Genomic DNA, 27080 nt, shown 5'->3' with positions numbered 1-27080 from the left:
GAATCCCATGCACAGCCCTGGAAAACCTGTTCACACTACTTCGGTCACAAGCTTTAGGTTTCGAAAAGCTGTGGGTCCCAGATCTGTCCGTGTGAACTCAGGAACATCTGGGTGTCCATGGCCTGGACTTCTACAATTGTAGCGCTCAGACTGAAGCTGCAGTGTAGCTAAGAGGCTGCTTCAGATTGGCAAAAATAAGCCAGGTGGATCACTCTGGATGGGCCCACTCCTTACCTGTGGATGCCAGATGGGTGATGAGAAGGAGAAGAAGATGATTTAGAGATACAGTGTTACCCTGAAAAACTCAGAAACCATTTCTCTCTACTTAGCGTCTTCAAGTTTTTGTTTTTGTTTTCTCTTTGGGGCCGGGGGAAGGTATTCAGAAGCCTATTGCATTCCTATTCCCACTAGGCTCCCTGATAAAAACAGCCACTTAAAAACATTTTAATTACCTTTAAAATGAATCAGTAGTAAAAATCATTAACATACTTAAAGACCTGCTACACTCCATGCACTGTGCTAACAATAAAAACAGCTGACATTATCGAGCACTTGCTATATAGGAAGCGCTGCCCTAAGCACGTCTGACTTGGAAGAACTCGGTTAATCTTCCAACCCTGTCAAAGGGGAGGTGCTAGTTTAGTCCCTAGTTCTTCAGATAAAGAAAAACGGCTCGGAGAGTTCCGGTTACTCCCTCAACATCGCCAAGCTGAAAAGTAGCAGGACAGGGCCTGCAGTGCAGAACTCTAAACCGGAACACTTAACCACACTGCTCTTTCTGTGATCTTCACGGCACACCGACGAGACGGGGCCTTTCACTGTCCCCGTGTCACAGATGGGGACCACTGAGTGAGCAAGTCAAAAGCAGGCCCTAGAATGGACACATCCGAACTCAGGCGCAGCCTCCCCCAAGCCACGCCCCCTCTGGTGGGGGGCAGGACACACTGGTCCAAAACAAGGAGCTACCCATTCCTCACTTCGGCATCAGAAATGTTTATTTTTCCATTAGAAACTGGTCGTGTTTTGAAACGGTGGTGATAGGAACCAGGCAAAGACACAGACAGGAGTATGGTTTCCAAGCGCATTCCAGGGAGTGGGGAAAGCCAAAGAAGGGGCCCACGGTGGTCCTGGCCTGGGGGCCTGCTTGCCCTCCATCAGCGCCGAGCAATCTCGGAGAGGACAGAGAGAGCCAGAGGAAGTGCCCTTTCCACAGATAAATGTGTGTGTGTATGTACTAATTTTTAATCCTTAGATTCAGGGTTGATGAGAATCAGCTGGTTGGGCTTGGAGACTAACAGCAAACACCCGGGACGGGGGAGTGCAACTGCCAGTGCCCCCACTGCCTTTGGAGCTCAACCTTCAGCAACACCCCTACTAAACTGCTGGAAATCACAGGAGCTCCCTGGAGCCCAAGGGGCTGTCCCCAGGGTCTTACTGTTTAGCTGGACACAGCCCTGCTTCTCTGGAAGCTTCTGGAACCACACAGATGGAAGATACTAGCTCACTGGGTAAAGAGGCTAAAAGAAATGGAGAGAAACTTCCCAGGCTGGGGAGCACAGGCCCTATCCCGTGGGTGATAAGGAGACTAGAGATAGGATCTGGCTGAACACTGTTTTTTGTTTGTTTGTTTTGTTTTTAAATTTGAGATGCTGATGATAACAGAGGAACATAAGATGAGCAGTTGCTCTTATTGGGCTAAAGTGCTTTACACGCATCTGGCCTGTTCGTGCTCATCATAACGCAATGAGGTACACATCCACCTTATTTACAGAAGAACTTCCCTTGTTTTGCTTACTAAATATTGCCTGCTGCCCCACATAGTGCCAGGAATAAGTAAGCACTCAATAATTATTTACTGAATAAAGGACTGAACTTAAAGCATCAAAGTTTTTGAAAAGCTTCTGAGCCCCAGATCTCTCCATGGGATTTCAGGAGCATCAGAATGCCACTGGTCTGGCCTTTCAGTCTTTTAGCACTCAGATCTAAGCTGTAATGTAGCACTCAGTGAATTACTCTGTAAATTCTGGCAGAAGAGCCAATGGTCAAGTAACCTCCCCGTAACAGGATCCCTTCTCTAGCTGCCCAGCACCTTGGACTCCCCCATCCCCACTCCTCGAAACCCTGGCTGCTCCTGAAATTATGAAAACTTAAAAGAAGAAATATAAACAGCCTCAAGAAACAAAACTTCTGGACTTCATTTGTAACGAAGGAATTGAACAAGAAAAAAGGACATACACTTTTTTTTCTTCTATGATTTAAGTGATAACAAAAAATGATAAAACTTGGTGTTGGCAAAGTTGCAGTGAAATAAACATTCTCATTCAGTATTGGTAGAACTATAAATTGGTGCATTTTGAAAAGTACGCTGATAACATGTATGGAAAATCTATAAGAATTCCATCACTCTTCTTCTAGAAACTTCCCCCTATAGAATATATCTAAAGAAATGGAAACTGATAAACTTTTGTGCACAGATATGCCTACTGCAACATATTATAGAAAAACTGGAAATGACTCCCACACTCAACACTGAAGAGTTAATTAAATTTTATTATATCAAAAAAAATGATGTAGTATGCGGTCATTTAAGATATCTTTATGACATGAGAAAATGCTCACCATGTAACGTTAAATTTAAAAAATGGATACACAATTCTATATACTGTACGACTGCAATTCTGTTAAATATGTGTACATCCAACGAAAAAGGAATTGAAGAAACTATATGTTATCCCCAGGGTCAGGATTCTTGATTATTTTTACTTTTGTGTTTGGTCAACTTTTCTACAATTTCAAATTCCCTATAATGAGCTGGTTTTTACACTTGTAATCAGAAAAAAAATGAAGTTTACAAGAATTTCCTATTCTATGTTCTATTACTAAGAACATTATAAGAACTAAACTAATGAAATCATATGACCCTTCAAGGTGACAATTCTGTATTGGTCTTTATCCCACATAAGGAAATAAAGAGAGGATGTCAACCCCATGCCAGAACGAGGGAGAGGAAGACTTCAGAGCTAAGCAGTTCCAATCAGTTAGACAGTGTGCACCTCAAAAACAATGACCAACATACCTTATAATCCTTTTCTGTGTCTCAGTCCTTGGAAAAACACATGTCACAAGGGAGTGGTTCCATGGGGTTAATCAGTCAGATAAGGAGAGAGTGGACACCTAAATTCTCATGCTATGTACAATACTCAACTATTTCAAAAATGCACAGTAGTTGTCAGCTGGCAGAAAGATTCTAACATTACACACATCTTCATTAAATATCCTTGTTAAGAAAAAATCAGGCTTCAGAGGAAGGACAGAGACAGGGAGAGAGAGGGAGGGAGGAGGAGGGACAAGGAGGAAGAGAAGAAAGAACAGGAAGCAGAAGAGGAGGAAGATGGAGAGAAAGGAGGAGGAGGGGGAAGGGGAGGGAGAGGGAGGGGAGGAGGGGAGGGAGGGAAAGTGAAAAGTGGGCATTTTCTGAATTAACATATGTAGATGCTGTTTTTCATAGTTAATATTTTTAAACACTTGTAAATGGTGTAATTTCCCTTAACACAGCTGGAAAAAAGGAGAGTGCGCTGGAAATGAAACTTAAGAAAGGGCCATCTATATAAAAAAATACATTTTGGTTTTCATCAGGTCTGTTTTTCTTAAACAGTGAACTTTTTAATAGTGAAAATTTAACATTTCCACTTGTTTTTGATATTGCATCATAAAAGGAAGGAAGAGGTATATTAGAAGACAGAGGGAATCCCAAAACAGACAGCTACAATTACGCGGTGGCCAGGGGAACATCTTTCTCCTTTTCTGGGTCTCAGTTTCAGCTTCAGTAACTTACAAGGAATTGACCAGAGAGGGCTAACATTCCCTGGTTCTCTCTGAAGTTATAAATCTAAGAAATACTTCATTGAAATACTTCACTGAGTGGCCATTTGGGGACTTCAGTCCTAGATAGGGGAATGGCCACAAAGGACAGAGGTACACAGCTCAATTTTAAACACACCATGAACCTCCCAGGAACTCAATAAATATGTGTTGCCTAAACAGTTAATGAGAGCACCCCTAAGGTACGGCATGCAAGTAAACTTAAATTTTATACTTTAAAAGCGGTAGAGACATTTGAGTTTTCCAGAGTAAACTGACCAAAACTCAACCAAAGCAAATTTTGGAGATGCAAATGCAGGCAAAGTAAATTAATGGCTTGCTCTGGGAAAAGAGAAGGAGTGACATTTGGGATAACACAACAAAGAGAGGATGAATGGCTGTCCCTTGAAAGGACGCAAAGTTCCCTGCTCCCATGGTGGAAATCAAGTTGGGGAAGTGGGAAATATCAGATCAGGAGAAAAAGGCAGAGCGACTTAAAGTCCAGAAATTGTGAAATCAAAGTTAACGCAAAGTGTACCTCACCTTATTATGGAAAACACGTACAGTCGACACCCGGGGATGATTTTATGTGTCTCGAATTAATGTTAATATTACTTAAAAGTGGAGGGAGAAACTGAGTGATAACCTAAAATCCCAACATCATATTTCTAAAACTAATTCAAGAGACTGAGCTATCTTGAGACATCCTATGCAGGCATACTGGCCATCAATAGTAACTGGAGGGGATCAGAAGACCCATCCTTGCAGGAATAGATAACACAAGAATGGAAATCAGCAAGATACCCTAAAAATAAGACCGAGATATAACAGTGACAACTTGGGAAAACACTCATGATAATTTAAGGGTAAAAGCAGGAAACAAAATAGTATATACGGTACAAGTACTGCCTATAAACAAATCTATAAATACAAAACACTGGCAGGAGACAGATAAAATGTTGAACTACTTAGGTGAGGCCACCAGTGGAATGTTTCTTCCTACATTTTCATCCTCTCCTAATTTCTTTTAATGCCATTTTATCATGAAAAAAAATTAAGAAGTACATTTATCATCTTCCACAAAGAGAGGATACTCTTACCTCACCCAATACCACCTTAATGGTATTTAGTATCTAAATAGTGACAATGCATGTTTTTCATTATTTTACCTACAATTTCCTAGATGCTCGAAGATTTGGGATCAGCCTAGAAATCTCGAAAATGTTCACCTGTTTCAGAAGTTTTGAATGAGCCAGAGTCTTTGATGCTCTTAGTTAATTTGAAAGATGGATGAACCCATCAAAGACTACCTATATTAGTACAAGGTAAAGATGATAGACTCATGTGTGGCTCAGGCACCAACTAGTACTTTACTTATCGAGATATCAGGTTAACCACACCAAGCTATGATGTACTTTAGATGATTAAAGACAACGTATTTTAAGTTCAAGATGTAAATATACATCTCCTTTTACCCCTGCCTTTTATTTGTATTTAATATCTGAACCATCGGATAAGAGAATGAGTTGCATGGCGCAAAATGCACAGGATTCCATCAGGAAACAGTGAGTTTTTCTCTGATCACTTCCCACAGGCTGTCCTATGACCTAAAGGTCAGAGCTAGACCCTGTCCGAGTGGGGCTGCAAGAGGTGGAGGCACATGTGATGATCTTAACAAATAAGAGTGCTGAGCAGGCACTATTCCTGGAAAAATCATTCTAGATGCCTAATTTCCAAAAGCAGACAGGTAGCTGTATGAAGCCAGGAGTGAGATTCAACCATTTTTGACTCCTGTTAAGGTTATCAGTGACTTTCATGTTCAGAAACCCAGTGGTCAGTTCTTTGTCATCATTGCTTTTGACCTCTGCGCAGCACTGTATACAAGTGCCAATGTTCTCCTCCTTTAAACAATGTCCTCAATGGGGTTCTGGTTCTCTGGAGTCCTGGAGTTTCCCTCCCATCTTTGACCTCTCCTCCGTGTCTTATGCTCAAACCTCTTAATGGAGTTGGCTTCAGAACCCACATCCTGGAGCCCTTCTCTTCTTTATCGACACCACTGTCCCCCGCCTTGGTGAGCTCACCTAGGTTCATGCCTTTACTGACACTTACACATTCTTATAAAGCTTCAACGTATAGCCCTAGCTAAGACATTTCTAGACCCACATATCCAAATGCCCACTTGATATCTCAGACTGGGTGAGAAATAAGCGACTCCAACCTCACATGTCTACAGCTATACTCCTGGTATCCCCTGCTTCCCTTGTCCACTCTCGACAAAGATGCTTGGCTTGACCAAACTTGAATCAGGCTTCTGAACCCATCTGTGCACTTCCTTGTAAAGCCCAGTTTTAGCAAGAACCCTGCTCAGTCAGTTTAACCAGAACTCTCTCACCTTTGATATCTGATCACCCCTGATATCTGATTGGGTTCCTCACTCTCTACCATCCTCCAGGTGATGTCGAGTCACCCTAGCTTATCTTCAGCAAGAATCTTGTTAGATCAGCTTAGCCAGAATCCCCTCTTACTCCTGATGTTTCCTTCTGGAAACTGTCCATCTACTGACCCCCCCGCTCCCCGCTTCTTGGCTATAAATTCTCACTTGCCCATGCTGTACCTGGGGGTGAGGTCAGTCTCTTCTTCCTCCTATAAAACCTCACTGCAGCGTCCCCTACACCTATCGGGAAGGTCCCGAATAAAGAAGGCACTACCGTCTTTAACGAGTGAAATTAAATAATTTTTTCCTTTAACACCCCCAAACCTGTTCCCCCACAGGCTTCCATATTTTGGTTAGTGGCAGCCCCATCCTTCCAGCAGCTGCTTAAACTGAGAGTCCTCAGTCTTCTATCTGACTTCTTTCTTTCTAACCACAATCAATCCATCAGTTGACACTCCCCCATCACACAAGACAAAAATCTTGGGAGTAATCCTTGATTCAACTGTTTTCAAACTTCACATCCATTCCACCAGGAAATCCTTGGATTCAACCTACAGATAAATTCAAAATATAACTACCAAACTAAATTTGTTAGAATTTCATAGATCCCCTTACACCTCTACTGCCATACTGATCCTGGCCGTCACCCTGTCTCACTGAGAATTATCACAGCAGACTCCTACCACGTCTTCTGGCCTATCACCTCACCCACCCACCATCTACTTTCAAAACAGCTTCCAGGGATTCCCTGGTGGTGCAGTGGTGAGGAATCTGCCTGCCAATGCAGGGGACACGGGTTCGAGCCCTGGTCCGGGAAGATTCCACGTGCCACGGAGCAACTAGGCCCGTGAGCCACAACTACTGAGCCTGCGCTCTAGAGCCCACAAGCCACAGCTACTGAAGCCCGCGTGCCCTGGAGCCCGCGTGCTGCAACTACTGAAGCCCACGTGCCTAGAGCCCGTGCTCCGCAACAAGAGAAGCTACTGCAATGAGAAGCCCGTGCACCGCAAAGAAGAGTAGCCCCCGCTCGCCACAACTAGAGAAAGCCCGTGCACAGCAACGAAGACCCAACACAACCAAAAATAAAAATAAATAAATAAAATAAATTTATTTTTTAAAAAAACAACAAAAAAAAACCATTTCCAGAGTGATCCATTTAAATCGTGACTCACATCTTGTCCCATCTCAAAGCCTATCCACGGCGCCCTACTTCACTAAGAGATTAAGAGTCCAGTGAGCCTTAATGCCCTACTAGGTCTGGCCCTGTTACTTCTTGTCCTTGTCCCCCACTACTCTCCTCCTTGGATGACTTTGGTTTGGCCATAGTGGCCAACGTACTCTTTTGAGAACATGCCTTATCTTTGCTCAAATGCCTGTGCTTCAGTTAGACTTACCCTGACTATGTACAGTTGCAATCCCCTTCCCCCTGGCAACTGGACCTCCCTTATCCGCCTATATTTTCTCCACCACACCTGTCACATCATATTTATTTATTCTGTTCCCCTACCTGTCCACACTCGCTAGAGCCATAAGCAGAGGCCTTGTCGCTGTGTCATTCACTGCTCTATTCCCCATCAGCTTGAGCAAAACTGCCCAACAGAAATACAATGCCTGCCACATAGGTAAATGTAACCATACTGGAGAAAGTCAAAAGAAACCGTGAAATTAATTTTAATATTTTACTTAATCCAATGTATCTAAACTATGCTCATTTTAATGTGTAATCAATAAAGAAGAGTTATTCAAATATTTCACATTCATTTTCCATACAAACTCCTTGAAAGGCTTTGTGGATTTTAAGCTTACAGCATGTAAGTTTGGGCTAACCGCATTTCAAGGGCTCCATAGCTACATGTGGCCAGTGGTTTCAATACTAGACAGTGCAGCTCTATTCTACTCTATTTGTTTCTGCTCTATTGTATACTTATTCTATTTTTCTTTTTAATTCTTGGGCACAGCCCACTGAATTGATTTCCCAACCCACAAATGGGTCCCAGTGTGCCCTGTGAAAATCACTGCTCTAAATAAACTTTAAAGAGTGTCATTTGTAATGAATGGATTTTATTTAGGACGCTTCCTTTGGCCTCCAGGGACTGCTCACAATACTTTACAAGAGAAATTGACTTCCAGAAAAGAGCGGGCTGGAGGAAAGGGTGAGGAAGTGAAGATCCATGCCAGTCCATGAACCGAAATCATCACAGTCCATATCCAATGATGCAAGATTTTTTAAAATTAAAAGGTAATTTTAAATAACTCACTCCACTGTCAAGACAATTAACAAAACACCTAATTACCTGTAATTACATACCATATACATGCTAATATACAGCACACAACGGAAAGTCTGCATAACCTTCACACTTCAAAAAGAGTGCAGCTGAATAGAGCACAAATACTTCAAGTTTTTCATTTTTCTCCCCCTCACTCTCAACCCATGCAAAGGCCATGGAAGTACAACAGTTCAGATCAAGGACACAGAAGTACAGACTTAAATGATTAATTTCATTTTCCGTTTATGAAAGTCCTACTCACCAGCAGACTTTTAAAAAGACACCATCAACTTCAAATCCAAACTCAGCCCTGGGCAGAAGGTGTCAACTTCTAAAACAGACTCAAAGTAAGGATTCTACCATTGATATACCATTTCCTCCCTGAAGGTCCTGGATGTTACTAGATACATTAGAAAGCATGCAGTCAAGGTTACCACAGATGTGCTACCCTAAACAGGGTTTTGTTTTTATACATTTTTGAGCTTCAGATTCTCTCTGAGATTTTTGAATTGCCAAAGAAAGGCAATACTTCCTACATCTCTGGTAAGCTGTTAGGTTTTCACCTAAGCTGAGAACTTCTTCCGAAGATGCTCAAGGTAGGCAGTTTCGATATTTGCGCCCTTGGCAGATGAAAGAGCAAAAACGTCATTTAAAAAACATGACTAAAACCATTTGTTATTTGTATTTTTACCGTTCACTGTGAAAAATATGGCTACTTGATAATTGTTGCAAATGTTGTCTTTACTACAAAACGTGCCTTCATGTACATTTCAACAAGTGACTTCTGCTTGAAAAAGAACTCTATTGAGCATATTTCTCTGGAAATCAATATTTAAAATTTATTTTCTTTGAAACGAACATTCAAGAGAGACAGCTCTTGTTTACAGAGTTACTGAGTTTAGCATTATGGCTAACAATGTTTAAAAACAGCTAACTTAAAATGCAAACATTTAAATTCTGAAGTTTAACTGTTGGGAGGCCAAGTCTATTTCTATGGAAATATAAACAGCATGAAAACAGTAATTTTCCCCCCAATGCCATCCCTTGTGAGAATATTTCAGGCCACCATTTTGCTGGATTTAGGAGTAAGAACTCATACAACTCTGAGGTTGTAGGACAGTTAAAACTTTAAATGCTTTGGATGAACCTTGAAGACATTATGCTAAGGGAAAGCAGTCAGTCACAAAAGACCACATATTGTACGATTCCATTTATGTGAAATATCCAGAAAAGGTAAAACTCTACAGACAGAAAGTAGATTCGTTGTTGCCAGGGGCTGGGTTGAGGGGATTAACTGCTACTTGGTATGGGGTCTCTCTCTGAGGTGATGAAAATGTTCTAAAACTAGACTGTGATGACGGTTACAAACTCTGTAAATATACTAAAAACCATTGAACAGTACACTTCAAATGAGTGAACTGTAATGTGTGTGAATTATATCTCAATAAAGCTATTAACAAAAAATTAACATGCCTAATAACATTCACAACCACACTGGCATGAAAGATAGAAGGAAATCAAGTTAGTCTAACTTAGCTTTCCGATAATAGTAAAATACATAAATTCCTGACACCCTGGTCTCCGTGTTAGAGAACACTTTCTCACAGCAACCAATATTTGCCCTTGCGAATACCTGTCACCATCATCCGTAATGTCTGTCTTCCCCTTTACAACATAAACTCTAGGAGGACAGAGACGGTATCCTTCTTATGTAGTGCTATGATCCTAGCACACAATCATCAATAAGTACCTGCAGTAAGAATTAACGTATATACACATGTAGTATGTACATTTGTATGTATGTATGAGTGAATGAAATTACTGGACTGAGGCATTTCAACCAATCAAGTTGCTCGTGTCCTAATTGTCCCCTGAAATCTGTTCTCCAATTCTCCCATGCTCCTGGCTAGCCAGCTAGAGACATTTCCCAGCAGTCCTTGCAGCTTCTTGTGAAATGATCATAATCTTACCAATTAAACGTCAATGGATGTGATGTGTGCAATTTTTAAATCATTTGCTTCAAAGAAAATTGCTTGCCTTGGACTTCACTGTATTTCAACCATGTAGATAAGGACAAAGGCCCAAAGCAGGGAAGCACAAAAGAGAAAAGAACCCATCCAGTCAAGCTAGACTGGCCAGATTATTAGATGAGACAGGGAAGTAAACTTCTATTTGATTTAAAGCCATTGTATGTTGGAGTCTTTATGTTATATCAGCCTAGTCTTAACTCTGAGTGTTACAACCCAGGCCTGGGTATATGAGTATGAAGGGGAGGCAGGATGGAATTCGACGCTTAACTAAACTGACTGGTCGTTTCAGCCAACGTGGTCAGCTGGTATCACTCTTTCCCAGTGTCTTTATAACAACTTCATGAATAGACAAATAATTCAAATGCTTAATGCTATAAAGAGGTCATTTTGAATGGATTTAACTCAGAATATCGTTGTCACTAAGTAAACATCTGAATCGCGTAAATATACACTTTCAAAAGAACCAGTGAATACATTTAAAATGGCTGGAGAGCTATTTTTAACTTTGTTTGTAACCAAGAAATAATTTGTAATATGTAAGACACAATGTGTGAAGTCTATAAAGATGCCTTATCGCTCCTTAATCTAACAAAAAAATAGCTCAAACTGGGGGTGGAAGAAAAACTGCAATGATCACCCTTTCTTTTAGATTGTTTTTTAACTTTCTCATTAACAAGTTGACTATAAAACTGAAGCGACACAAAAAATGAAGTATGAAGATGACCAATATTTAAAGAATAACCATTTAACTGTAATCTATATGAGCTTCATGATTATCATCAATTAACTCCCACTGTCATTCAGAACTGAATCCAAGACAATGCATTTCACAAATTGGATTTGAAGTTTTAGCAAAAACCTGCGTGGGTGAATTGCAAATGTTTGGGGGAAGCAGGGGGAAAAAATGACACAGAAACCTATATATTAAACCACCAAACCAAGGCAGCCATGATAGAATGGCATCAATACAATTGTGACCGGAGCAAGTTGTCTTTTTAGCTCCAGTCTTGATATTTTACATGACCTTGGATAAGTTACTAATGTGACCAGTTTCCCAGTTTGTAAAGTGGGGATTATAATAATTACCGGCTACCTCTCAGGGATGCCAGCAACCAGACCCATTTTGTAAAGTGCTCATATCTACTTGGAAGAAATTGTTCTATCACTACCAAGTATGATGAGTGTTATTTATGATCTTTCAGACCTCTGAATCTAACTTGGCAAAATGTCTTCATCTGGTTTTCTGAATTTTCCTGGCCACTTTTATGCACATAACCAGTTGTTCCCAGAGTGCCACCGTAGGCACATTTATTTGCACTTATGCTGACTGTTAATGGGTCCCAGATTTCGAATTTGGGCATGCCACTGACTGAGGAGCTCCTGGTATCTGAAATCTCTCTCCTTTGAGTAGTGTGTAAGATGGTGCTGGTCTCTTGACCATCACTGGACAGCACAGTATCTTTGTTTAAGGTTTGTTCACTGGGACTAAGCATTCTATCCATTTTATAAATTTTTTTAGATTTTATATTTTTAACAAATCTTTTTTTCCTTCATGTATAAGAGGTCAAGATATGTAAGGATTAGTTTTTGAAGGATCCTTGAGCTTGTTAAAAGGTAAAAGAGTACATGTAGGTTATTATTTATTTCTCTATATACCTTATTTCTAAAAAAAAAACTGAAAAGGGAGTCAAAACACAAATGGAATTGATATTGTAGAAGAAAAACAGTTAAATAATAAAATGTTAATTGGGAGCAGGAAAAATGAAGTTGACTTAAAAGCAGAATATCAACAACAAAAAGTTGAAGTTAAAAAATACTACTAAGCTTAAGCAAAAACTCTTACTCTGAGGTTCCTAGCAGTCAAGACAAAAAGAAAAATTAGATGAATTCGTTGTTCAGCTTCCTTTGTTTTACGGAAGGAGGCATCAGGAGGACAAAATTTTTCTGTTCTCCTTAAATTTGACAAAGGGCTCCTGATTTGCAGGATACTGTATAATACACCATGTTCTTGACAGTAATTATAAAAAAGCTTGTTTTTTTCCTCCACATGGACTACTTTCTTAGTCAACTAATGACAAATTCCTGAAAACTTTTTTTCCCCCAAACTTGCCCTTGACTCATGATATCTTTAACCTTGAACAGTATCACGGAATTGGGAAAAATCATACTGCACAAATGCAGATATTTTCACGTCATGGGTGTAAGCATGGTCATTAGAATGACATTTGTCAGGAGAAAAATAATTTATGCTTACAGGTGATTCCACATAAAACAATGAAAACCTACTCATTAAGCCCATTTTTGGAGCTGGAGCGATATTTCATCTTTTCAACCACTTTTCCAGCTTTGTTTGATCACAATTTTTAGCTGCACCAGAAACCTTTGCTAACAGCACAAAATGAGTTCAGCACCTGGCATGGCTTTCAATGAGGAACACCTTGGATTGAGATCTTGCAGGGATCACAGACACCAGAACACACAACATGCAGCTGACTAACCGTGGCAGAGACAAAATGCCCACAAAACAGGAAATAGTGACTGGATAGCCTTTTACAGAAGGCGGCTGCAGAGACCTGAAGTAGACTAAAACTGGGAAACTGGGAAGTGCTTTGCCAGAAATCATGCTAGGTGGGACCTGGGAGCCCCAATGACTGGTTGGAATCAACCCGTTCCATGCCAGAACATCTGAAAGGTAACATATCCTCTTTGGAGGACAATTAGGTGCTTCCCACATGGTTTAATTTAAACAACAAAGATAGTGAAATGAGGAAAGTTGGTTGGATTTTTTGGGCCCAAATCAAATGTGCCAGAATGCAACTGGATAATGCCTTCTAGAACCCCCAAACCCTGGGTGAGATTAAAAACAAAACCCATCTAAGAATCTTCATATTATCAAAGTTTCACAAAAAAACCTTGCTCAACTGAAGAATAAGAAGTCTGTATCCTACGAATTCATAAACTCTAATTTGGTAAGATCTGAGCAAAGGCTTTGTGTAGTAACCAGGCTGGCAAGTACGTGTTTTAAAGCAGACACAAATCTACTCAATCAAATGGAAACACCATTGGCCAAGATTCAAAAATAAAATGAAGACGCTTGCTCCTTGAGAAACATCAGACTTGAAAGTGACCTGCAAGATGAACCTGAGGGAGGCAACCTCTGCCCTCACCGGAGAGATACTTTGGGAATCAAAAAAAAAAAAAAAATGTAGCCTCCAGAACCGTTTTAACCAGAGTGCTTTCTTTGCCCCTGCTCCCAAAAGTGAGTTTGAGAAAATTTAACTTAGCTTTAATTCATCAAGCTACACTAGTCTCTGAAAACTTCTAATTTTAAAATCAAGTACTCATTTGATTTTCAAGCAAGGTCAAGAGAACAAGGCAGATGAGCGCTGACATCACAGGGACATGCCCCACGCCACATGGCAGTTACATCAACGCGGCGTGTTGCTATGGTGCCTGACTATTAATTTCTGAAAGAAGGGATTATAAAGCAGCCAGATGAACATCCATCGGATGACACCACTTCAGCACAGAAGACGGACATGCGTTACTCCTGTTTGCAGCAAGTTAATTTTATGAATCACCACTTTTGTGATGTGAATATTCCTTTCTAACTTTAAACCTACCAAGTCAACAACCAAAAAAAAAAAAAAAAAAAAAAAAAATCGACTTCCACAAACAGGGGGAAAGTTTGATAATATTTGGCGGGGGGAAATGCGACTATGTGAACCATTTGTTAAGAGCAATCTTTTCTTTAAAGGCCTCAGAAAATATGCTACATACATACTTACACACAAATCAATACACGTATATTTGATAATTACGTAGATCCGAAAAGAACTGAATTAAGACGCCTAGAAGTTGGTAGATAGAGTCCTAGATGTAATTCCACTAATCATATTTGCATTTACCTTTTTTGGCTTCTGTAAAGCAATCTTCTGTTATAGTCACCTCAAAAGGTCACTTCTTACCCTGAAAACAAAAGAGAATATCAAAATCTGAATGTCAAGACAAAGTAGCAACAAAGTGCCTATTTGCCTGGGAGAGATGCAAGAAAACCAACCAAAGAACTCAATTCTGTTTAATGGCAAAAGACTCTCAGAGTTAATAAAAACCAGTGTCAAGACCTCCACTTACTGGACCATGTGCCTTTGAGCTCTTCAAGACGATAACAACAACTTGGACGGAAAAAGTCAAGATGAAGCATTTCACATTTGCCTATGAACTTTTTCTCATCTTGTTGTCTGTCAATTTATTTCATTTGGAATAACATGTGAGTCATAGGCCTTTGTTTTTGGAAACCAGACTGCTACTTGAACGTGTCTTTGTTTGGTTAACATCCACGACATCTCTAATTTCATTAAAGCAGAGGCTTATTTTTTTCCCCCTTGCAAGAGTGTTAGTTCTTATAGACAAGATGCTTTATGCCACTCTGGACCTTTCAAAATGAATAAAAGCACCACAATTTTCAGCTTGCGGAGGGGTGAGGGGGTTCATCGGTGGGTGAAAGCTGTTCACACAATGTTTTCCACTTGGCATACTTCTACCAGACCTACTAAGTTCAATAAAAATGGCTTGTGTCAGATGAAATCAACAACTGAAATCAAGCTTCCTAAAACACAAAGGAAGCACGGTACACATCTAACTCCTGCATCTGCACACTGCCTTATGCAAAACAGTGTATAATCCTTTAAGAAACATTACAAGCTGCCTCTCTCTGCCCATGTAACTGGGATCAACATATGGCACAAGTGAAAAGAAAAACATTTGTTTATTAATTTAGATCAAGTTACCAACAGGGTACAGGATTCATTCCACATCGACTGACCAAATGCTCATATATACATATATTTTCTTAAGATGGTGAAGTCATACCATCTTATTACTAAAACGTTAGTATCCTTTTGCTTACTCTTCAGAACAATATGTAATGAAGTGGTTTAAATTTGATACAGAATATATCTCTGCTCATCCCTCGGCTGTTGGCCCTGAATGTGGAAAGGCAAACATCACTGAGAAGAGTTAAATCTTATTTCACTAGGGCTAAAAATTTGAAAGTGGTACTTTGGTGTGTACTATCTTTGAGGAATTGATCGGAGGCCAATTTATGACATTTCCACAAGCAAGTGTATGCAGATTCTTGCCATTAAGATTGGGAAAAAATGCAGGCTCTGAGTGAAATCATAATTTTCATGTTTACTGTAAGAGGAAATTGGAGGTTTTCACCATAAATGTTCACCATTTGGGTGGGGGAAAACCCTAGCTCTGGGACTTGAAATTACTGTTTTGCAACCTGCCCCGAACCTTTTTGTTTTGACACAAAACAATTCAAATCGAAAATGAAAATTGTGTGCTTTACTGCTGAGGTGTGTCGCCAGGGATTGGTTTCTCCAGCGGTGAGAACTTGGTTAGAGCGCAAATGGTGATAAGAAAACAGAGCTGTGATGGTCGGGTCCTCGAGGTAATGCTGAGATCTACAAAGCAGCCCCGCCCCACGCCAATAAGAAGAGCTCATGAGACACGAGGCACGGCAACCGTCTCACACAACAGAAATTTCCATCTCCACCACTCATCCAATCTTAAATGGAAAGTAAGTGAACTCTGGCAGACCCTACTCAATTCAGGGCAAGAACGCCCTTTCTCCCTCCTTTTCACTTGAGATGTTTTCCAACGTGTGCACTCTAAACTAATTTTCATTTTCATCTATTGAGTTGCAGCTATTTTTGCATTTTTGGCAGTCAGGTCTGTAGTATCAGACTTTGCAATGCAGATAAGATTGCATTGCAAAGATCATATAGGCCTGGCAAACAATTGCACCTTATTAAAATTTAATGTTTGTAAAAAAAACCCAAAAAACCAAAAAAAGCTGCTGAAAATGCTTACTTTGAATAAAGTTATCTCTAGTGTTGTATTCAAACCTGCAGAACATTTCCAGGTAAGTACTGCATCTGTTTCTCTACTCACCTATAGCTACCTAGAACAGTAGGTAAGTGAACACAGAGCAAAAGTATAAGCTGGTTCCCCCTCACAGATTTTATAAGCGTAATTTTTCCCTGGAGGAAAAAAATTAATAATAACTATATTATACAATTGACCCTCCAACTTATAATCACTAAAGCAATACAAATTTGGCTACATTTAATTTTTACTTAGACATAAAAAATTGGCAGTGGGATACAAACCCTATTTTCTTCCATTTTGAAGTTCCATAAATTTTAATGCAAATGTACATTTGACCACTCATTAATTTATTTCTGTTGATTTTAGTTTTTAGTATACATTAGCAAAGTAATCTAAAAGATATTTTTCCAGCTTTGCTGAGAAAAGATTAATAGTTCAACAGCTGTTTGCCATCATACTAAATTAAATGAAATGTGTCAATATAATAGACAAGAAAATTAGGGAGTAGTTCTGGGGCCTGAGTCTGCCTCATTACTAGCCTACAAGAATCAGAAATCAACAACTAGGAGAAAAATCTGCATTTCATTTTTTCCAAAGCATAAAACTTCCATTTCCAAAACTGCTATTAAAAACAAAACAAAACGAAACACTTCACCTTATCAAATATATCAACTACATACCTGCATGTTTACTGGCAGCACAAGCACCAAAACTAAAAATTAAATGATTACGTAACGCTTTTAAGTTAAAAAGAAAAAGAAAAATATTGCCCTGTAGCCCCCTCTTGTCTCCTCTTAGAAAAAAGGCTGGCACCAGATGAATTTCATTTTTTTTTCTTTTTCTCTCTGTCTTAAGTTTCCTATTGGTTTTAGGTTTTTAAAGGTGAGCCAGGGATACGGTAAATAGAAATTACTTATTTTCCTTGATGTCATTCTCTGTACAATTAAGATCCTGTGAACACCAGAAACTGTTCTGAGTGTGGCCTCTTAACTATTGTTTGCGATAATGTTATTTACCTAAAGCTCTTTCTTGACCATAAAGACCTTGACCACGACATTACCCTTCAGCTGAGATCCCTAGGTTAGGAGACTAATGTACCTTCCTCTTCCTCTGTCTCCCCAGCTCCCCCTATTCCCCATTAGGAATTTCACTCTCTAGACCCCTTAGGTTACTACAATGCTTCAATTTCATACTTTCTATCAGTATATTTGCCCTTAATTTAACCAGTGTGACCCTGCCAACTGGTATGGCCTAGCTGGAAACGAGGTGCAGGTAAACATGGAGGTGTGATTTTATTTCACAAGAAGAAAAATGAACAGTATATGCTCTTCTGTTGGCCATTAAAAATATCTCTCCCTCTTCTTTCAGGGCAGCTCAAGGAAATGATTTGCATCAGGATTTCAGCATTATATTTCGTTTTGTACAAGTATACAAGAGACTGTGAAGGACAGCCACCTTATTTCACTGCAACCTTCAGTCCAAAGAATGCTGTCTGAGAACCTACTGTGTGTCAGTGTCCCTGGGATGCGAGGATGATGAACGCCAGCTCCTGCGCCATGATGAAGGTGGCAGTTAGGAGTTTCATCTCTGGCTAGAGCAACCCTTCTCTCGAAGTCCAGAAACGGGGTTCAAACTTCCGTGCATCCTCCCAAATATCCCCATCAGATGACATATATTTCATCTGAGAAAACAGAAAATCTCAAAGGGCCAATTTCCAAGAGATGGCTGTCTCTTTAACCTGTGAATCTTAACTCACGTGGGCTTTTCTGTTTTGTTTTTCAAAGATGTCCTAGAAAAACAAAACTATCTTCAACACAAACTCAACTAGCTGAGAAATGATAATACAAGGGTCACTTCATTTTCTTGCACTCAAGACAAGAAAATCCACTTAGAAATCAACCTGAAAGTGTTTTCTTTTTTTTTTTTTCCCTCTGCTCTAATAACTTCAAATACTGAGTCAGGCTTACAATAAGAAAGAGGAAGGAGGGAGGGAAGGAAGTGAGAAAAGAAGGAAGAAAAGAAGGAAAGAAACAGGGAGAGTACACGGGCGGGGGTGGGGCGGGGGGAAGGAAAAGGAAGTAAATTAGAAAGAAAAAGAAAAGGAAAACTATTGTGTCGAGCAGGTCTCTGGGACCAGAGGCGACCCTGGCCATCACCCAGGTTTGCTGGTTTACAAGGGGCCACATCTCTTTTACTTCTCTTTATCAAAGAAAAATCTACCACAGGGGATCCGTCACTGCCCCTACGTCCCCCTCCTACTGCTGCGAGGAACGTTTTACTTCCTTTCTCCCCACCCTCTGGGACCCTCAACTAAATCAGAGGACCTAACTTGGGGTCCGTTCTAGTAAGAAGAATCTGAACTACTCTACATGAAGCAAGCCCCATGGTACAGGCAAAACCTGGCCGAGGCTTGCCTGTGGAATTACTTCAGGCCCCCCGCAACTCCATGTTGGCCCATCTCATTTGGAAAAAACCACTCTCTCTTCTTACCTTAAAGGAAAGCAAAACCTTGGTCATGGTCCTGTGAAAATATTTTATAGGTATCCCTTAGCAGGCTTTAAATGTTGAAACTTAAAAACAATATTTGCTGTTTTCTCTTTGAAGCGCTAACAAAGCCTTTGTTTTAGATTTACGCGGAGTGTGTGCAACAAGAGTTAATAATCAAATCCATCCCAGCCCCCATAGATGTTAAACAAAAAGATAAAAGAAATGCAAATAGCTATTGTCATGGAAAGTTAAAGTACCTGTCTGTATTTTTAAGTGAAAACTATTATCTCTATCAATCAAAATTTAAGAATACAATAGCGCTAATCACAGAAGGTGCTCTGGCGGAGTTACTTTTCCTCATGAAAAAAAAAAAGTATTCTTCCCCTTAAAAACCGAGCATAAAAGTCATATACTTACAATTAGACAGGGTATTTGTAATTTATTATTAAATACCTTCAGCGGCCTCACTGCTAACAAATGCTTCTAAGTCTCTAGACTGATTTGTACCTAAGAAGACCCAAGTCCCTACATATTTTAATAAGGTTGATGAAATTGGATTCACATTCTCACGGTTTCCGACCTGCGGGGGAACAGCACACTCTTCTGTTGAAAAGAGTCACTCAAACAGAGGCAACAGTTAACTGGCAATGAAAACTCCTTTCAGACCCTGGACACAATTCCTAGCCTCTGAAATATCTTTCCATAGGACATATCTTCCCCTTGGATGGGTCATCCTTCTTAATTGTGGCAATTTAGTTTTGAATTTCTCACACAATCTCTACCATCATACCCCCAGAATGATTAAAGTGCACAGCGTGTCAGTTTCTCTAGGGCTCTTTTTTTTTTAATTTCACTTTTAAAAAAGACTGGATTAAGACCCTGAACATCGTACTTTCTGAAGACAGTACAGGAACAAAAAATATCAAGACCCCAGGATAGTAAAACCAACAGCGCAAGATTAAAATTCCTAGAGTAAACAGTTAAGCCAGGGTGCCATTATGCAGGCTGAGCCTGGATGCATGTCTCCTCCACCATGGGGCCAAGAGGCTGTCATCTTCCCCCCAGCAAGATCAGATTTCCTTCCCTCCCAACCGCCGCTCTGCACAGCACGGCCAACATCTCCAGTGTGCTATTAATATCAATGAAGAGACGATTCGATTTCCACTGAAGAAAACCCTTCCTATTCCGGCACAGACTTTCGGGGAGGACCCTGGCCCGGGGATAGACAATACAGCAGCAGAGTTTCACTGCTTTCTTACAGTTCGGTCTCACACACTGTTTGAAGGCTTTTAGCAAACAATGGCAGCATTATCTGCAGGACAGTTACAAAACAGGATTTGTTAGGACAAAGAATAATAAAGCTGTTCTCTTTCTCTCTCCCCATCTTCCTCTCTCTGTTTCTCTCCCCCCGCCCCCCTCCCGCAGTTCCCAAGAGCCTCTCTCTGCCAGTTGAAAATTCAGCCACATTTCCTGAGAGGCACCTGTACTTGTCTATTTCAACGCCGCCAAGCAACTGACAAACGGCCCAGGAACCAGGACCAGAAGAGCGGGCAAAGTAGCCTCTCAACAGTTGGAAAATGAAACAAAAGTATCAGCCTTGGCTTCGCACGCACTTACCCGTTCATGGTGAGGAAGGGAAGCTTTGGGGCCGGAGAGGCAATTTTCACACAACGGAAGAAAGTTGAGAGTTTGTAAGGGAGAAAGTACAGGCGCTGGGAAGCCTGCGAGCTCTCAGGGCTCCCAGGCTGGCGGCAGTGTGAGGAAGGACTGAAGGTATGTGGGCTAAACACAACAAAAGCCACTGCCTTACTCTAGATTAAATATGCAGGAAGAGGCCCCTTTGCATAAACACAAACACTCAGCAAATGAATAACTGGCTCAATCAGACGCCCGCTGTGCCTTCTACCTGTCCTCTCTCTGACGGGAGACACTGCCTGTTCCAAAGGACAAGGACTAAACAGGAGACAGTTAAATGTTCTGTTGCTATAATAACAATTAAAATGAATTGCATTCATTAGTAATTAAGAACTCACTCCTGGGTGGGGGGAATGCATGGCGGAGGGCGGGCAGGGCCGGGGGGCGTGGGGAATACAGGGCTATTGTATCTCTAGCACTCCAAAAAGAACTTGGCGTAAGACACATCAGCAGAGTTTTACTGTAACTTGAATTTAGATCTCTAATATTCAATGAGAGATTTAAACAATCACATGTTTTCGGCCACAATTTAAGGTCAGAAATACACCTCTTGTTTCTCTGCCTTTGCCCCCATTATAAACCGATCCTTGTGAGTCTGCACCTCCAGAAAGATCTGTTGCATCTATGTGTCAATATTTACACATATAAAATATATACACACATACACGCACATATATGTACGTGCATATACGTGCGTATATACGCTCTCACAAAGAATATTCACACATATCTAATTAAAGAGAATAAACCAAACAAAAAGTGTCCCTTTACACTCTTTAGTTCACTAATGATTTAAGAAAAACAATTTGAGTCTTCCAAAAATACATCCCAAATGCCTGCCTTTTAAATGTCATCAATCCATGACCACTCATCTAAAAACATTACCCATATATTAGAAAGAATGCTTTTAACTGAGTGGCCTCAACCACTTATAATTTCAATTAAATAACATAATTACAGTCAACAGTTTTCTCCATTTTGGCAGAAAATATGCCATACCTCAACATAATTTGTCCTTAGAACCAAGGAATTTAAGCAAGAGGAAAAACATGCGGGCACTAGGAATTCACTACTGCATTTTCTCAGCTCATGGAGTCAACTCATACTCACCCCTAACCTCTTACTGTATGGTCCAGTTACGTGTTGGTCTTAGTAACTTAATTATTTTTTAATAACCTTTGCAGTATTAAATGATTTCATTTGAAACATAAATAAGATTATGTTCGTCTACATCCTTTTAATGCCACATAGGACTCTGGGGGCAAATCCAGCACTGCTGTTCCATAGGATGTGCCTACATTATTACCTGGACTAAAAAAGGGTAGGTCACAGGTCCTTCACAGCCTCAGAGGATGTACCACGGTTACGCTGTAGCCAAGGGAAATAAGGTGGCTTTCTACTTCCAAAGTGGGCTTTACTTTATTAACACCACACTGTTTCCTGGCTATATCCCTCTGCCCCAAAAGCAAAAGAATATTACTGAAAAGTTTTTTTAAAAAACTGTGACATAAACAAACAAAAAAAACACCGATCTTAAACATATAGTATGGTATAATACAGAGAGAAAATCTGAAAATTCCCAAAGTCCCCTGAAATAAAATACAGGTTCTTTAAGAGGGGGTCCCCAAGAAACTCAAGATGCCTATTCTCTTCGCTGTTTTGTCTTGAAATGACCTTCCAAGTGAGGTGTTAGATAACCCTCCTGCCTAGACTATAGCGATCTAACCTTGATGCAAATAAACCATAGAACAAAATTTAATCAGTATATCACTGTGAAAAAAGGCCTTTGTCCATCCCAATGGAGCTTCTAATGACTGTTTTGGCAGTTCTGGCAGGTAGTTATGCTTCCCAGCTCATCTATATCTCATACTGGTTGAGCAAGCTAATGGAAATGCTGTTAGTGGAATCCAATATTAATGCTCTGTATCGTGCAAACCTGGATGCAACTGAATATATTACACAATTATAGGTAGTATCTAATTCCATAGGTATTAGATACTGTCCTCGAAATTAATATTTTAATGAGGAGAGTGAAATAAAGACGACGATCCAGGTAAGGGATCCATGCATTGTGGCCCCAGCTAAGCTCCTTGCCGCCAGAGCACTGGATCCCTGAGCAAACAGTACAGACACAGGGATTGTGACAAAAATCCGTATGCAAGCTTCACATGCTGAGTGACACACAGTGATGCACAGAGTCAAAGATGTCATCCGCACACAAGCGCCACTCGCTGCAAGCTTGAGAGAGAATGAAGGGGGGAAATGGGGGTGGGGGAGAGGAGTTGCAGTGAGACCTCCAGAAAATAAACAGGGTGTACAGTTTCAAAGGGTGAAGACACAGACATTTCATTGTTCAAGCCAATTATCAGTGGAAAATAATAACAACAGATGGATTCAGAGTCACGGACTTTTCATATGCACTTCATCTCGGCGGAACAGATGATAAAACGCGAGAGCTATCTCAAAAAGGCAAAACATCTTTCAGTAAAAGAACTCTACAGTCCAGATGGGGACCTTCTAAGGCTGCTGATTATCTCTTATAATGTTGTAAGATAGACTTACTAAAACATTTCAAGAACTGATCAGATATGATGCGTACAATGGCTTCATTATTGGGAGGAGTTGCCTCAGACTTGTGACTAAACCAGGCAGAGATTTCAATAAGGTTAGGACTCTAAGTTTCCTGTTTTCTCATCAGGGACCATAGGTTCCAACTAAAACTGGAAATCTGTGCACAACAGGAGAATAAACCATGGCCCAAGGATCCTACATTTGTGCTCTTCTCTCGTTTGAGCAGAAGGAAAAAAAAAAAAAGGAGAGATTTAAACTGGGACTGTGAAAAGGACATGAAATTATCCTAAGCATTCCATCACGATGGGAAAAAATTAGCTCCAAAGCAATTCCTTATTAAAAGCATTCAGTGGGCTTCCCTGGTGGCGCAGTGGTTGGGAGTCCGCCTGCCGATGCAGGGGACACGGGTTCGTGCCCAGGTCCACGAGGATCCCACGTGCCGCGGAGCGGCTGGGCCCGTGAGCCATGGCCGCTGAGCCTGCGCGTCCGGAGCCTGTGCTCCACAGCGGGAGAGGCCACAGCAGCGAGATGCCCGCGTACCGCAAAAAAAAAAAAAAAAAAAAAAAAAAAAAGCATTCGGTGATAAAATATCATCCTTTATATACAGTTAGAATATCTTATCTTTCCACTGGTGACTGCAAAATAAAATTTGCTTGTAGTAGGAAATAAATATAAATTTCAATGATGGTGTAATAAACAGTTCTAATAAATGCCAAGCAAACACACAGGCAAAACCCACCAACCAACCCCAAAGCATTCCCACTTAACTTAAATATCACCGAGTCAGACTCACAGGTAAAACACAATATGTAAACCACAACCTGACAACTTGCTCTAAGAGGAAAGGTTAAAATCTCTCATCAGATAAGCCCCATTATTACTGGAATAACAATGTAGCTGTTCTGTCTGTCTGTCTCCATCCATCCATCCATCCACCGACAATTCTATTACCTTCATTATTTTGCAAAAATCTCTGAGCGGAAGTAAAATATGGTTGAAGTTACTGTGCTAAGGAAAAAGAAAAGCTGATCTTCCTGCTATTTACTAACATACTTAACATTTAAAAAATATTTTTATGAACACACTGTTGACTTCACAAGTTTATAATGTAAGTAAAAAAAAAAAAATTTTTTTTTTTAAGAGCAAGGCTTTTCTTTCAAAGGACTCTGACAAAAGTAAATTCGTAGCAGAACATACAAGCACGAAGAAATATCGCCAAGGGCCAAATTCTGCAACTGCTTTAAGAAGCAAACAAGAACACAAAAGACGTGTAATGCAACCATCTGGCTCGCCGCATACTTTATCAATGCCTCAACTTTCTCCCCCACCCCCCTCAGCCAGCCCACACCAATGCCACAAAACCAAATGGCTTCACTTCTGTTTCGTGCACAGCAAATTTACACAATGCACTCAGAATGCAAAAGTTGATTTTTACACATACACTAGTGTCTTAAAATTCTTCCTCACTTGAACCAGCTTGTTGTCTTTGTTACTTATTCAGAGCGGGGCTTCTTTGAAAAACCACTTGGAACTTCACTGTAATAAAGATGCCCCCACAAGGATCGATCAGTTTAGGTTCAGAAGAATCGCCCTTCGAAATCTTCATCTCCACTATCTTGTGCCTTCTGTGATAATCGGACACTAGATGTCGACGTCTGAAAAAAGAATGCTAAAAGTGTTCCAATTGCACCTTTACTATTTTTGTCTTTTTGCTCTAAATTGTAGGTTGTTTCCCTCATTTATTATGTGAAATAACCACACTCACTTTGAATCACTGTCCTTGAATGTCAGCATGCCCGCTGGAATTTTTCCTTATTCGGTTCATTCTACATTTACTGAGCAACTACTGTGGTATCAGGAACTGGCTGAACAATGGGTGATCAAAACCATCGCATCCCATATGACAACAGAAACTGCCTACTCCAGGAAACCAGCAACACCACATTTTATTAAAAAATCTTCCACACCAGGTAGGCTGAAGCATCATATTCATGTACATATTTATGTACGTAGATATTTGAAAAGTCATGGCACATCTGTAGGTATCCAATTGCTTTCAAAGGTAGGAATTAAGACTTTTAATGGAAATCTCTTGCGGGTAAAATCAATATAGGTCGTCATAAATGGTTCTCACAAAGAGGCAACAATTAAAAACCACAACAACTGGGAAAGAGAAGGCCTCACAGGCCAACTCTCCTCTCTGCTTTTCTGCAGGGGCAGGCTACAGGCAGGCATTCTGGGTCAGGCAGGAGCTCTTGGTTGGAATCAAGACTTGCATGGCAGGGGCCACGTCTGGTTTATTTCTGCTTTCTTGCTGACAATGGTTTCCCCCTGAATCCCTCTCCACGTTCCAGGATAAGAAGGCCTTGGCTATTTTCTCAAGGGGCTGATTTTCGGTTCCCTTGTGGGTGTTTCTGCCCGGGACCACAGAGGCTCCTAGTCTGGACAGCCGTGGTAATCTCAGGACACACACAGCGAATCCGGCCACCGGGTGAACGAATCCGCTAATTGTTTAAACCTGCAGTCGCGTCTGGCCACCAGTTGGCAGACACAACTCGTGGCTGCCTAGCAGGCCTAGGTTAGCACAGCTGGAGCCAGATGACAAGCTCTTGAAGACATTCTTCCCGTGGCCGCATCTGGCTCCTGGCGGCTTCAATCTTTGGCGAAACATTCTGCTTGGTTTTTTCTGGGTAAGCTTAGGCAACAGATAAAACCAGGCAGATTAATCTTGACTGTGTGCATTTCAGTTTGGGACGAATTAACAGAATATAAACTCCATGAAGGCAAGGACTTCATCCATCTTGCATGCTGTCTCTTAATACAGAACAGTAGCTACACATGGTCATTGTTCAATGAATATATATGGAATGAACACCACGAGTCGGCATGTAAGTTGAATAAAAAGAATCCTGTATCTCACCCCAGCTCTTCAATCCCTCTGTTATATATACAGTGGCTAACATTCCGGGTACACGTAGAAAAGACCCTTAAAGTGGCTCCAGAGTTGCACTTTACTGTGGACATGTGCACCCAGGGAGAGACACTCAAGAATGAACCCACTCACACAGTCCCTATAGGTGGGAAGACCTCCCAGCAATCTTTCCCTGAAAATAGCCCTCTCCCAGTATTACCCACATCCCGACTTTATTAGTCCTTAAACTGCAAAACTTGGCAGCTACGTGCCCCCAGTGCTCGAGAGTGACCCAAAAGTAGAAGCTTACCTTTTGGCCACCAGAGAAATGCCAAATGATGAGGCAAATTTTCCTGGCTCCTTTTCATCCCATTTCCTTTCCCAGGCCTCTCTTCCTGAATTCTCTGACATTTGCAGATCCCAGCTCCCTTCTACACTCAACTTTGACCCATCTTTTTTTTTTTTTTTAAGATATTTTAAAATCAGTATTAGGCTTAATTTACATACAACAGAATTCATCAATTTTATGTGTACAATTTGATGAGCTTGGCCAAAAGTATATAGTCTTATAACCGCCACCACAATGTTCACGACATAGAACATTCCCATCTTCCAAAGCTCACCATCTCTCTGGCTCCCACTAGAAATACACTAAGAAATGCCAGGATAATTTAGAACCCTGTGGGGCTCACCCTCTCGGCTCCTTAGCTGAAAAGGTTTCTGATATGTACAGGATGCTATATTAACACTGACACTAGGGAAACTTTAATCCTGATGACAATAAAGCTCTGCCGAATGCCCCCAGAACTTGACAAACGAGGAGGGGCATCTGGGAGGGGCTTGACATGGCTGTCTGCATGTGATGCTGCTTTCCCAACCCAGCAAGTTAACGTTCCTAAAACAAGAATGGCCGAAAAGCGGCA

General features: G+C 40.8%; 1 protein-coding gene across 8 annotated transcripts in view; it reads right to left on the bottom strand.

The window, feature by feature from the left end:
* The window catches only part of FOXP1 (forkhead box P1), a 595227-nt gene that overhangs the window by 309432 nt on the left and 258715 nt on the right, over positions 1–27080 (bottom strand). For 6 of the 8 annotated variants that reach the window (XM_082637134.1, XM_082637141.1, XM_082637140.1 and 3 more), the window contains one exon: positions 14504–14564. The exons of 1 other annotated variant lie outside the window; for it this stretch is intronic. The gene's annotated coding sequence lies outside the window, so the exon portion shown is untranslated. Of the gene's footprint in view, positions 1–14503; positions 14565–20597; positions 20745–27080 lie in introns of those variants that run through there. One more of the 8 variants, XM_082637139.1, reaches the window with a different exon arrangement.

This window comes from Mesoplodon mirus (assembly GCF_964341445.2).
Source record: "Mesoplodon mirus genome assembly, chromosome: 12".
Lineage (NCBI taxonomy): Eukaryota > Metazoa > Chordata > Mammalia > Artiodactyla > Ziphiidae > Mesoplodon > Mesoplodon mirus.
The sequence above is the reverse complement of the archived record's forward strand: the minus strand, read 5'-3'. Positions and strand labels throughout refer to the sequence as shown.